Here is an 11601-nt window from a genome sequence, read left to right on the forward strand (position 1 = left end):
TATGACGTGGAATATTTTTTTTTGAATGTAAACAAATTATTTCGAAAAATCTCTTTACTTTTTTTAATTCAAAGATAGTAAAAAGATAAGATATTTTTGAACATTAGTAGAGAGTTTTAAAATTATTATAATATAAGTTGTATCATGGATAAACTAAAAAAAATGGAATCTTATGGAATATTTGCATAATATTCGGTCATATTTATTGTTTACTTTTTATAGCAAATATAAATAGATGATATATCAACAACACACGATTATACACATATTATATATGGATTATATATAAATTACACATCATTCAATTTCTTAATTTAAGTGGTCGGGTGAGCATCTATTTAGGTTGATTAGATAAAGCCAAAAGAAAAATATGAAATAATTTCAACCAAAGACTAAAAATATAATTAAAGTTCATATGTAGATGATTTTTATTAAAACTCATCCTTTTGTAGTGAAATAAAATAATTTTTTGTAACAACAGAAATAATGACATAAAAAATAAGATAAAAGAAAATAAATATTGAAAAGTGTTAGAAAGATCTAAAAACGAGAAATAAAAGATGACAACAAATTTTTTGTTATGTTTCACCTTTGTTGAGTATAAAAAATTTGAAAGTTAATTTCATCGATTTCAAATATATTTTTTTTGCAACTCAAATACATAAATTATAAGAAAAGGATATCTTCGAATATTTTTTTTTAATTTACATTATGTGTCGTTTTTGAAAAATCACTATTACTAACAAACTGATAAGATATTCGAATTTTAATTGGAATGCAATTTGAGTAGTTTGCATTGAGGTTAAGCAAGGTATGATGTCGAAACATAAACTACTTGACAATTTTAAGACAATATATGCAATGTTTTATAATAATAATTAACTATTTTAACATTTAATGATTCAAAGAACAAATTTTTTGCATACATAGGGTATTAAAATTCAAATTTTGGGGCTAGAGATATCAATAAACTTAAAGTGGAGTCATACTGAAATAAATCCGGCTAAAGAATTATTTAAATTTTTAGATAGCCGATTAAAGTGAATTTTAAATTAAGGATAATATCTTCACTTGCATCATTATAAAGATAATCATTATTCTAATATATATAAAGTTTTAGAAATTGAAATTTCAAAATAGAAATATTTTTGAAAGATAAAATCATACCAAATAAGAGTTCAAGTCGTAGTATGAGAGTCACGTCGTAATCAAAGAATCGTTTATATCGTGTCAACCTTGTGCTTTGCCATAAATATGAGTTATTTTTTTACTTTGTGACTATTTTTAGGCTCCAATGATACCTATGAGAATAGTGCAAAAATAAAATTATCACTACGAGAATTGATAACATGTTAGTCTTTTTTCATGTAGTGTTTCTTAATTAATATCTGACAATTATCTATAATTATTTAGAAGGTTTAAATGTTAAGGTTATTTACATATAATTCAAATAACTCAAATATTTAATATGGTTAATGTCAAATATCAAAATGGAGTAAAAAAATTCACTAGGTAAAGAATTTTTTATATTTTTAGATAGCCAACTAAAATGAGTTTTGAATTAAGAATAATATTTTCAATTACATTATTATAAAAATAATTATTATTGAAAAATAATGTTTTAGAAACTGAAATTTTAAGAAAGAAATATTTTTTAAGAGATATAAACACACCAAATAAGAGTTCAAGTAGTAGTAAAAAAATTAAGTCTTATCCAAAGAGTCATTCATTGTCTCAACATTTGATTGTTTTGCCATAAATATGAGTTATTATTTTGCTTCCTGACTATTTTTAGGATCCAATGACACCGGCAAGAATGGTATCAAAAAAGAAAAATAGAAGAAATTGTTAATTTTTTCATGTAGTTAATATCCAATGATTATTTATATTTACTAAGAAAGTGTAAATTTTAAGATTATTTACATAAAATCCAAATAATTTAAATATTTAACATAATTAGTGTCCACGTATCTGCACGGGTACTAATACTAGTATGAAGATGATAGCGATGAGGAGTTAGTGATGACTGGTGAGACGATTGGTAGGCTTCTTTCCAGTTGTCCTTGCTCCTTGCCTGATTTAGATACAACACCAACTATACGTCTCAAATCTGACATTGTTTCCAACAGTCCCCGATCTTTATTTGTGGGATCGACTACTTGCAATTCCTATATAATATTCATGACAATCAACTCGTTGAACCCACATTTTACCTTACTTTTAAATTTCCTTTTCATCGTTTCACTTTAATTATTTGCTTAATACTCCCGCTGTTTTAAGGCATGACATTAAGTCATTCATATTGTGGAAATACTATACAAACTAATAATAATAATAATAATAATATGTTTGTAGGATTCCCATTGTATAAGAGGGTAACCGTTTATAAACAAATATACAAGAGGTTTATCCGTGATTGGATCACTCTTTTTTTCATTTTCTTTTCACCGAAAGAAAATTATATGACCTAATAGCAGGGGAGCTTGGAATGAGCAATGAAAATGGTAGTGGAGGACTAAACCAGTTATGAGATTTAACACTTTTTGTGATGGGAGCAAACCTTGCTCTATGTGAAAGAAAGAAATTAGACAAAACAAAAAGAATGAAAAGTAAAACAGAGAAGAAAACGTAGTATAAAACAGAACAATAGGCGGAAAAATTTATCTTTTGAATTCTTTTCTTTTGACGTAAGTGATTACATCGGCAAGACATTCAAATACCTATAAAAGGGGTCTGCCTTTTTATTTACAGATCACTTCTTCTTTCTCTTCAATTAATAAAGAGCTATTCTTTGTGTGGCCGTGGAGTAGGCAAAAATTGCCGAACCATGTAAATCTTGTCTTGTCTTGTCTTGTGCAATTTATTGATTTTCTCTTTAAAATATTTTTTTCATTCTATTAGCTTGATACGCTTCCCAACATCTGGTATTAGAGGACAAATAGTATAATTCTGGTAGAAAAGTACGGTATAGGTACTATTCACAAGAATAATGCGATACTATTGATCATCAATACTAACACTATTCACAATAGTGAAATACTATTCATTAACAGTGATAGTACTGTTCACCAATAGTGATTGTTGTCTACATTATATAGTTGGGTCATTTTTCTTACACAAAGGAGTATTTGCGGTTACTATTCACAAGCACTATTTACATAAAAAAATTTGTCAAAAAATGGCATCGGAAGAAGGGAAGGTTAAGATTGACAAGTTCAATGGCAAAGATTTTGGATTCTGAAAAATGCAAATAGAGAATTACTTGTACCAGAAAAATTACGCTTGCCTCTGACCGGGGTAAAACTAGAGATATGGCCAGAGCGAATTGGGATTTATTAGATTGCCAAGCACTTGGTGTGCTTCACTTGTCGCTGACATGAAATGTAGTGTTCAACATTATTAACGAGAAGACCACTGCATGCCTGATAGAGGCGTTATCAAATATGTACGAGAAGTCATCTGCTTCAAACAAAGTCTATTTGATGGATCGATTGTTCAATTTGAAGATGACATAAGGCGGATCTGTTAGGGAACATATCAATGAGTTTAATGTAATATTAACTCAGTTGAGTTCTCTTAATATAACATTTGATGAAAAAGTCTAGAGAATCAAGCGATTGCCCAGGATCTGCTTTTAATATAGAAAGCAGGGGGAGAAGCAGCAAAAGAGGAAAAAGTCATGGCCGTGTCAGATCAAATTCAAGGAGAAGAAGGCAATCCAAAAATCTCAAAGTCATTACGTGTTGGAATTGTGATAGAAAGGGTCACTACAGTTGTCAATGTAGAGAACCAAAGAAGAAGAAGGATGAAAATTCAACAAATGTAATTGTTGAACAAGTCGGTGATGCACTAATTTGTTGTGCAGACAGTCCAGTCAAATCTTAAATTATGGACTCAAGTGCATCCTTTCACTCTACCTCATGCAAAGAATGATTGCATAATTATGTTGCAGGAATATTCAGGAAGGTTTATCTAGCAGACGGAGAACCTTTGGATATTGTCGGAAAATGTGAAGTTCATATAAAAACTTCACAAGGGACGCTATGGAAATTGCAAAATGTTGACATGTTCCTAGCTTCAAGAAAAATCTGATATGCATGGGTCAGATTGATAATGAAGGATACACAATAATATTCGGTAATGGATCGTGGAAGATAACTAAAGGAAATTTGGTTGTGGCACGAGGCTTCAAGAAGGGAACATTGTATGCAACTGCAATACAGAGAGATGCTATAGCAACAGTTGACCATGGTCATGACACAACGTTGTGGCACCGGAGGCTCGGACATATAAGTGAGAAGGGAATGAAGCTGTTGGCATCCAAAGAAAAGTTGTCAAACCTAAAGCATGTTGAATTAGATACGTGGGAAAATTACATTTATGGAAAACAAAAGAGAGTTAGTTTCTCAAAAGCTGGAAGGATGCCAAGAAAGAGAAACTGGAACTAGTAAATACGGATGTGTGGGGACCAACTCCTGTAACTTCTCTAGGAGGCTCACGCTATTATGTCACCTTCATTGATGATTCCACGAGAAAGGTATGGGTTTATTTTATGAAAAATAAATCTGATGTGTTTGTTACCTTTGAAAGATGAAAAACTGAAATTGAAAATCAGACAAGCCTAAAGCTAAAAATGTCTGAAGTCTGATAATGGAGGAGAGTATGATAGCCAAGAGTTCAAAGTATTCTGATATGAGAATGTCATGACCCCGGTTCGCCCTCCGTGAACCATCGTGACGACACCTAGTCTCTACGACTAGGTAAGCCTAAATTGCGAAAGATAACCAAACTTGCGGAAGTAAAACAATATAAAAACAGAAATAAAACAATAATAGTGTTTAAATGTGCCGCTCGGCATACACCATATATAAGTCTAAAAAACCAGTATCTAAATCCAAGACCCGAAAACCCATGAATCACAAGCTAAGATAAATACTATATAACTCTAACTCCGGAATATCTAACAAGAATAGAAAAAAAAATACAGAAGGACTAAATACTAAAGGCAGGAATGGAAGGGACTCCTTGGTCTGCGGACGCGACAGATATAACTTGGAGTCTCTAAAGCAGTCGTCTCCCTCAAGGATGGTAGGCCTGAGCGGCGGTACCTAGATATGCACATGAAAAACATGCGCAGAAGGTGCATGAGTACACTACAGCGGTACTCAGTAAGTGCCAAGCCTAACCTCGGTCGGGTAGTGATGAGGAAGGTCAGGGCCCTACTGAGATTAAATAAATAATAAGATGACAAGATAAGATAAGCAGTAAAATTGAGAATCTACAGTAAGAATCTATACATGATAATAAGAGTACAATAACGGAAACAGAGATAAAGGCAACCACAAGGAAAGACCACTCATAGCAAGGATGATAACCGAGGGATCTCTTGGTATCCCGAGGATCTCTTGGTATCCTCAATATATGTGCCAGAGATCTCTTGGTATCCTGAGAATCTCTATATGCTAGGGATATCTTGGTATCCCGAGGATCTCTATATGCTAGGGATCTCTTGGTATCCCGAGGATCTCTCAGTATCCTTAATAAAATGCCAAGAATCTCTTGGTATCCCGAGGATCTCTTGGTATCCTCAATATATGTTAGGGATCTCTTGGTATCCCGAGGATCTCTCGGTATCCTCAATATACATGCCAGGGATCTCTTGGTATCCCGCACCTCAGTCCAAAACATAAATACATACAGGGGATCTCCCGGGATGTCGTTCCGTAGTCCCAAAATTAAAACACACAGAAAAAACACAAGAATACTCAACCAAATGCTAATTTCGTACCAAGTAAATAGTTAATTCTAGCCTAACATGCTTCGCGTAATGCAATTAAGGTAGTTTAAGCAAGCAGACAATTAAGTCAACTAAACATGCTTTTCTAAACTAACAACAGGCTAAATTCGCAAGTAGAAATAAGCAGGAAAAAGGAACTCAATTGTAATACTTAGAGTAAAAATTGGATTTTCAACAATTAGCTCAAGTATGCACTCGTCACCTCACGTACAAGGCATCTCAATTATCATATATGTCATATCCTAAGGGGAAGGTCCCCCACACAAGGTTAGACAAACCACTTATCTCGAACCAGCTCAAAATCAACCCGACACCACGTCTTTGCCACGAGTACTCAACTCTAAATGGCCCAAATTTATTCAATTCAATTGCATAATGTAAATAACACTTCAAGTGACTGATTCTACAATTAAAGTCTAAGCTAATACGCGAAATTATGTAAAATGACCAAAATGCCCCTTGGGATCACATCTCGGAATCAGGTGAAATTTACATTTTCAGAAACCTCGTACTCTCACGAGTCTATACATAACAAGAACACTGAAATCGGAGTCCAAATGGCCCCTCAAATCCTCATTTAAAGGTCTCTTAAACTCAAGCCCTAAATACCCATTTTCCCCAAATTTTTCATCACTAATTAGGTCTGTAATCACATAGAAACGAGTTATGAAGTCAAGGATGTTACCCCCAAGCGATTCCCCTCGAATCCTTCTTCTATCCCCTTCAAACAGCTCCAAAAACGATTAGAAATGGTGGAAATAAACTCTCAAGTCGCGGAACCCCTTTTAAAATAATGCCCAGTAGTTTCCACATCTACGGTCATGGGACCGCATCTGCAGTCCCGCTTCTGTGGAAAAAATATCGCATCTGCAACTTTCACTTAAAGAGCCAGCTTCTGCATCTGCGACTCCCAATCCACAGATGCGGTACTGCTGCTGTGGTAATTCCACCGCTTTTGCGTTTCCTGAAGAAAAGACCAAAATCCGCTTTTGCGGCCCCTTAGCCACTTCTGCGGCGCCGCACCTGCGGTCCCCAAACAGCAGATGCAAAAATACCAGAAGCAGCAAAAAAAAATACATCAGCTGCAACATTTCCTCAAATTTCTCGTTAACCATCCAAATCACCCCGAGGCCCCCGAGACCTCAACCAAAACCACAAACATCACCTAATACCTTATTCAAACTTGTACCAATCCTTAAAACACCTAAAACAACATCAAAACCTCGAATTAACCAAAAATTTAAGCCTAAGAACTCCAATTTTCCTCAAAATACGCTTTCGATCAAAAAGTCTATCATAACGCGTCCGAATGATCTAAAATTTTGCACACACGTCATATTCAACACTACGGAACTACTCCTACCTCCGAAATTCCATTCCGACCCTCGGATCAAAATCTCACTATCGGACTGGAAACTTCAAAAATTCAACTTTCGATATTTCAAGCCTAAATTAGCTACGGACCTCCAAAACACAATTCGAACACGCTCCTTACCCCGAAATCACCCAACAGAGCTAACAGAACCATTAGATTTCCATTCTGAGGCTGTCTTCACACTATTCCGACTACGGTCAACTTTCCAACACTAAAGCAAAACTCTCCGAAACTCAAAACCGAACATCTCAGCAAATCGAAATAGCAGAAATAAACTTGGGGAAAGTAATTAATAGGGGATGTGGGCGTTAATTCTTAAGACGACCGACCGGGTCGTCACATCCTCCTACATTTAAACATTCGTTCATCCTCGAACGAGCATAGAGACATACCTGAAGTAGTGAAAAGATGCGGGTAACGGCTGCGCATATCCTGCTCGGTCTCCTAGGTCGCCTCCTCGACCGGCTGACCCCGCCACTGAACCGTTACTGATGCAATGTTCTTTGACCTAAGCTTTCTAACCTGCCTGTCCAATATCGCCACCAGCTCTTCAACATAGGATAGAGTTTTGTCCAACTTGACTGAACTAAAATCCAACATGTGCGACGGATCACCATGATACCTCCGGAGCATCAAAACATAAAATACCGGATGAACTCCTGCCATGATGGGAGGTAAGGCAAGCTCATAAGCAACCTCCCCAACACGATATCAATATCTCAAAAGGTCCAATAAACCTCGGACTTAACTTCCCTTTCTTCCCAAATCTCATAATGCCCTTCATAGGCGAAACCCAAAGCAGAACCCGCTCTCAGACCATATAGAAAACATCACGAACCTTCCGGTCCATGTAACTCTTTTGTCTGGACTAGGCTGTACGAAGTGTGTCCCGAATCACCTTCACCCTCTCCAAAGCATCCTGAACCAAATCTGTGCCCAATAATCTGGCCTTACATGGCTCAAACCAAACAACCGGAGACCTACACCGCCAACCATATAAAGCCTCATACGGTGCCATCTGAATGCTGGAGTGATAACTATTGTTGTAAGCAAACTCTGCCAATGGCAAGAATTGATACTCAACTCCACCCGAGTACCCAACTTATGATGAATGGCCCTCCAAAACCGTGATGTGAACTGAGTACCTCTATCTGAAATGATGGAAACTGAAATACCATGCAAACGAACAATCTCCCGGATATAAATCTCCACCAACCGCTCCGAAGAATAAGTAGTACACACAGGAATGAAATGAGCGGACTTGGTCAGCCGATCCACAATCACCCAAATAGTATCGAACTTTCTCAAAGTCCGTGGGAGCCAACTACAAAGTCCATGGTGATCCGCTCCCACTTCCACTCCGAGATCTCTATCTACTGAAGCAACCCATGTGGTCTTTGGTGCTTATACTTCACCTACTGATAGTTGAGACACCGAGCTACAAATCCAACTATATCTTTCTTCATCCGCCTCCACCAATAGTGTTGTCTCAAATCCTGATACATCTTTGCGGCACCGGATGGATGGTATACCGCAAACTATGAGCCTCCTCTAGAATCAACTCTCGCAGCCCATCAACATTGGGTACACAAATCCGACCCTGCATCCTCAATACCCCATCATCACCAATAGTCACATCTCGGGCATCAACGTGCTGAACCTTGTCCCTGAGGACAAGCAAATGAGGGTCATCATATTGCCGCTCCCTGATACGATCAAATAAGGAAGACCGAGAAACCATGCAAGCTAGAGCCCGACTAGGCTCTGAAAGATCCAATCTCACAAACTGGCTGGCTAAGGCCTGAACGTCCATCGCCATAGGCCTTTCCGATGCTGGTAAATATGCCAAACTCCCCAAATTCTCCTCCCGGCAACTCAAGGCATCAACCACTACATTGGCCTTGCCCGGGTGATACAAAATAGTGATATCATTGTCCTTTAGCAACTCTAACCACCTCCTCTGGCGCAAATTTAGATCCTTTTGCTTGAACAGGTGCTGCAAGCTCCTATGGTCAGTATAAATCTCACAAGGCACACCGTATAAGTAATAGCACCAAATCTTCAGGACGTGAATAATGGCAGCTAACTCAAGGTCGTGAATATGGTAGTTCTTCTCATGTATCTTCAATTGTCTAGACGTGTAGGCAATCACCCTACCATCCTACATCAATACCGCTCCGAGGCCAACCCTCAAGGCATCACAATAGACCGTATAAGACCCCGAACCTGTAGGCAATATCAAAATTGGGGTTGTGGTCAAAGCTGTCTTGAGCTTCTGAAAGCTCGCCTCACACTCCTTCGTCCACTGGAATGGAGCACCCTTTTGGGTCAAACTGGTCATAGGGGCTGCAATCGATGAAAACCCCTCCACAAAATGACGGTAGTAGCCCGCCAAGCCAAGGAAACTGCGGATCTCGGTAGCTGAGGATGGTCTGGGCCAACTCTGCACGACCTCTATCTTCTTCGGATCCACCTGAATATCCTCACTCGATACCACGTGGCCTAAGAGTGCCACTGAATCCAACCAAAACCCACATTTCGAAAACTTAGCATATAACTTCTTCTCTCTCAAAGTTTGAAGCACAGTCCTCAGGTGCTGCTCATGATCTTCCCGATTCCGGGAATACACCAGGATATCATCAATAAAGACAATATCAAACGAGTCAAGATACTTTCGGAACACACTGTGCATCAAATGCATAAAGGCTATTGGTGCATTGGTCAGCTCAAATGACATGGCAAGGAACTCGTAATGACCATACCGAGTCCTGAAAGTAGTCTTCGGGATGTCTGCCTCCCGAATCTTCCACTGATGGTAACCTGAGCGCAAATTAATCTTATAAAACACTCGTACGCCCTGAAGCTGGTCAAACAGATCATCGATACAAGGCAAATGTAAACGGTTCTTCACTGTAACCTTGTTCAACTGGCGGTAATCAATACACATACGCATATAACTATCCTTTTTCTTCACAAACAAGACAGGAGCACCCCAAGGTGAAACACTGGGCCAAATAAATCCCTTATCAAGCAATTCCTACAACTGATCCTTCAACTCCTTCAACTTAGGAGGAGCCATACGATATGGAGGAATAGAAATGGGTTGAGTGCCCGGCAACAGATCAATGCCAAAATCAATATCTCTATCAGGTGGCATGCCCGAAAGATCAGCTGGGAACACATGGGGATAATACCGTACTACTAGGACTAAATCAATTGAAGGGGTGTCAATATTGACATCTCTCACATAAGCTAAATACGCGTCACACCCCTTCTCAACCATACGTTGAGCCTTAAGGAAAGAAATAACTCTACTGGGAGTGTGATCTAAAGTACCCCTCCACTCAACACGTTGTACACCTGGCATAGCCAGCGTCATGGTTTTGGCGTGACAATCAAGAATAGCATAATGGGGCGACAACCAGTCCATGCCCAAGATAATATCAAAATCAACCATGCTGAGTAACAATAGATCGGCTCTGGTCTCAAAACCACTAAGAGCAACCAAACACGACAGATAAACATGGTTTACAACAAGAGAATCTCCCACAGGAGTAGAAACATAAACATGGGAACTCAAAGAATCCCGAGATACACCCAAATGCGGAGCAAAATAAGAAGACACATAAGAGTAAGTACATTCTGGATCGAATAGAATCGATGCATCTCTGTGACAAACCAATATAATACATGTGATGATAGAATCAGAGGCAACAACCTCGGTACAGGCAGGAATGGCATAGTATCTGACCTGGACTCCCCCTCTAGGGCGACCTCTATCTCCCTGACCTCTACCTCTAGCTAGCTGAGCAGGTGGGGTAGCAACTGGAGCTGTAATAATAGCCTGATAACTCTGCGAGGCACACTGTGGTTGAGAAGTCTATGGAGGTGCACTCCTCCTAAGTCTAGGGCAATACCTCACCACGTGGCATGTGTCACCACACTCAAAACAAGCTTTGGGAGGACGTGGTGGCTGTGACTGGCTAGGGCCAGGTCTGCTGGACTGACTTCTGAAAGCACCCCTCGTAGGAGGGGCGCTAGAAACCGGAGGTCCATAATAAGGCTCCTGAGGCCTAGGAGGAGCTGGAGCACTACTTGCTACTGGAAGAGATGAATGAACAAAAAGACTCATATAACCCCTACCATGATGACCTGCAGCTGGGGTACGAGCACCAGAATAATGGCCCGACTCTCGAGACCTCTTGGCCACCCTCTCCTCTCTCTCCCTAGCATGCATACCCTCAATCCTCCTAGCAATGCTCACCCCCTGCTGATAAGAAATATCTATCTCCAACTCACGAGCCATGCTAGATCTGATGCTGGGAATAAGCCCCTCAATAAACCGGCGAACCCTCTCGCGAATAGTAGAAACCAAGGCTGGTGCATGCCTAGCCAAACTAGTGTAACGGACTGCATACTCTAAGACAAT

The sequence above is a fragment of the Nicotiana tabacum genome, chromosome 8 (genome assembly GCF_000715075.1).
Source record: "Nicotiana tabacum cultivar K326 chromosome 8, ASM71507v2, whole genome shotgun sequence".
Taxonomy (NCBI): domain Eukaryota; kingdom Viridiplantae; phylum Streptophyta; class Magnoliopsida; order Solanales; family Solanaceae; genus Nicotiana; species Nicotiana tabacum.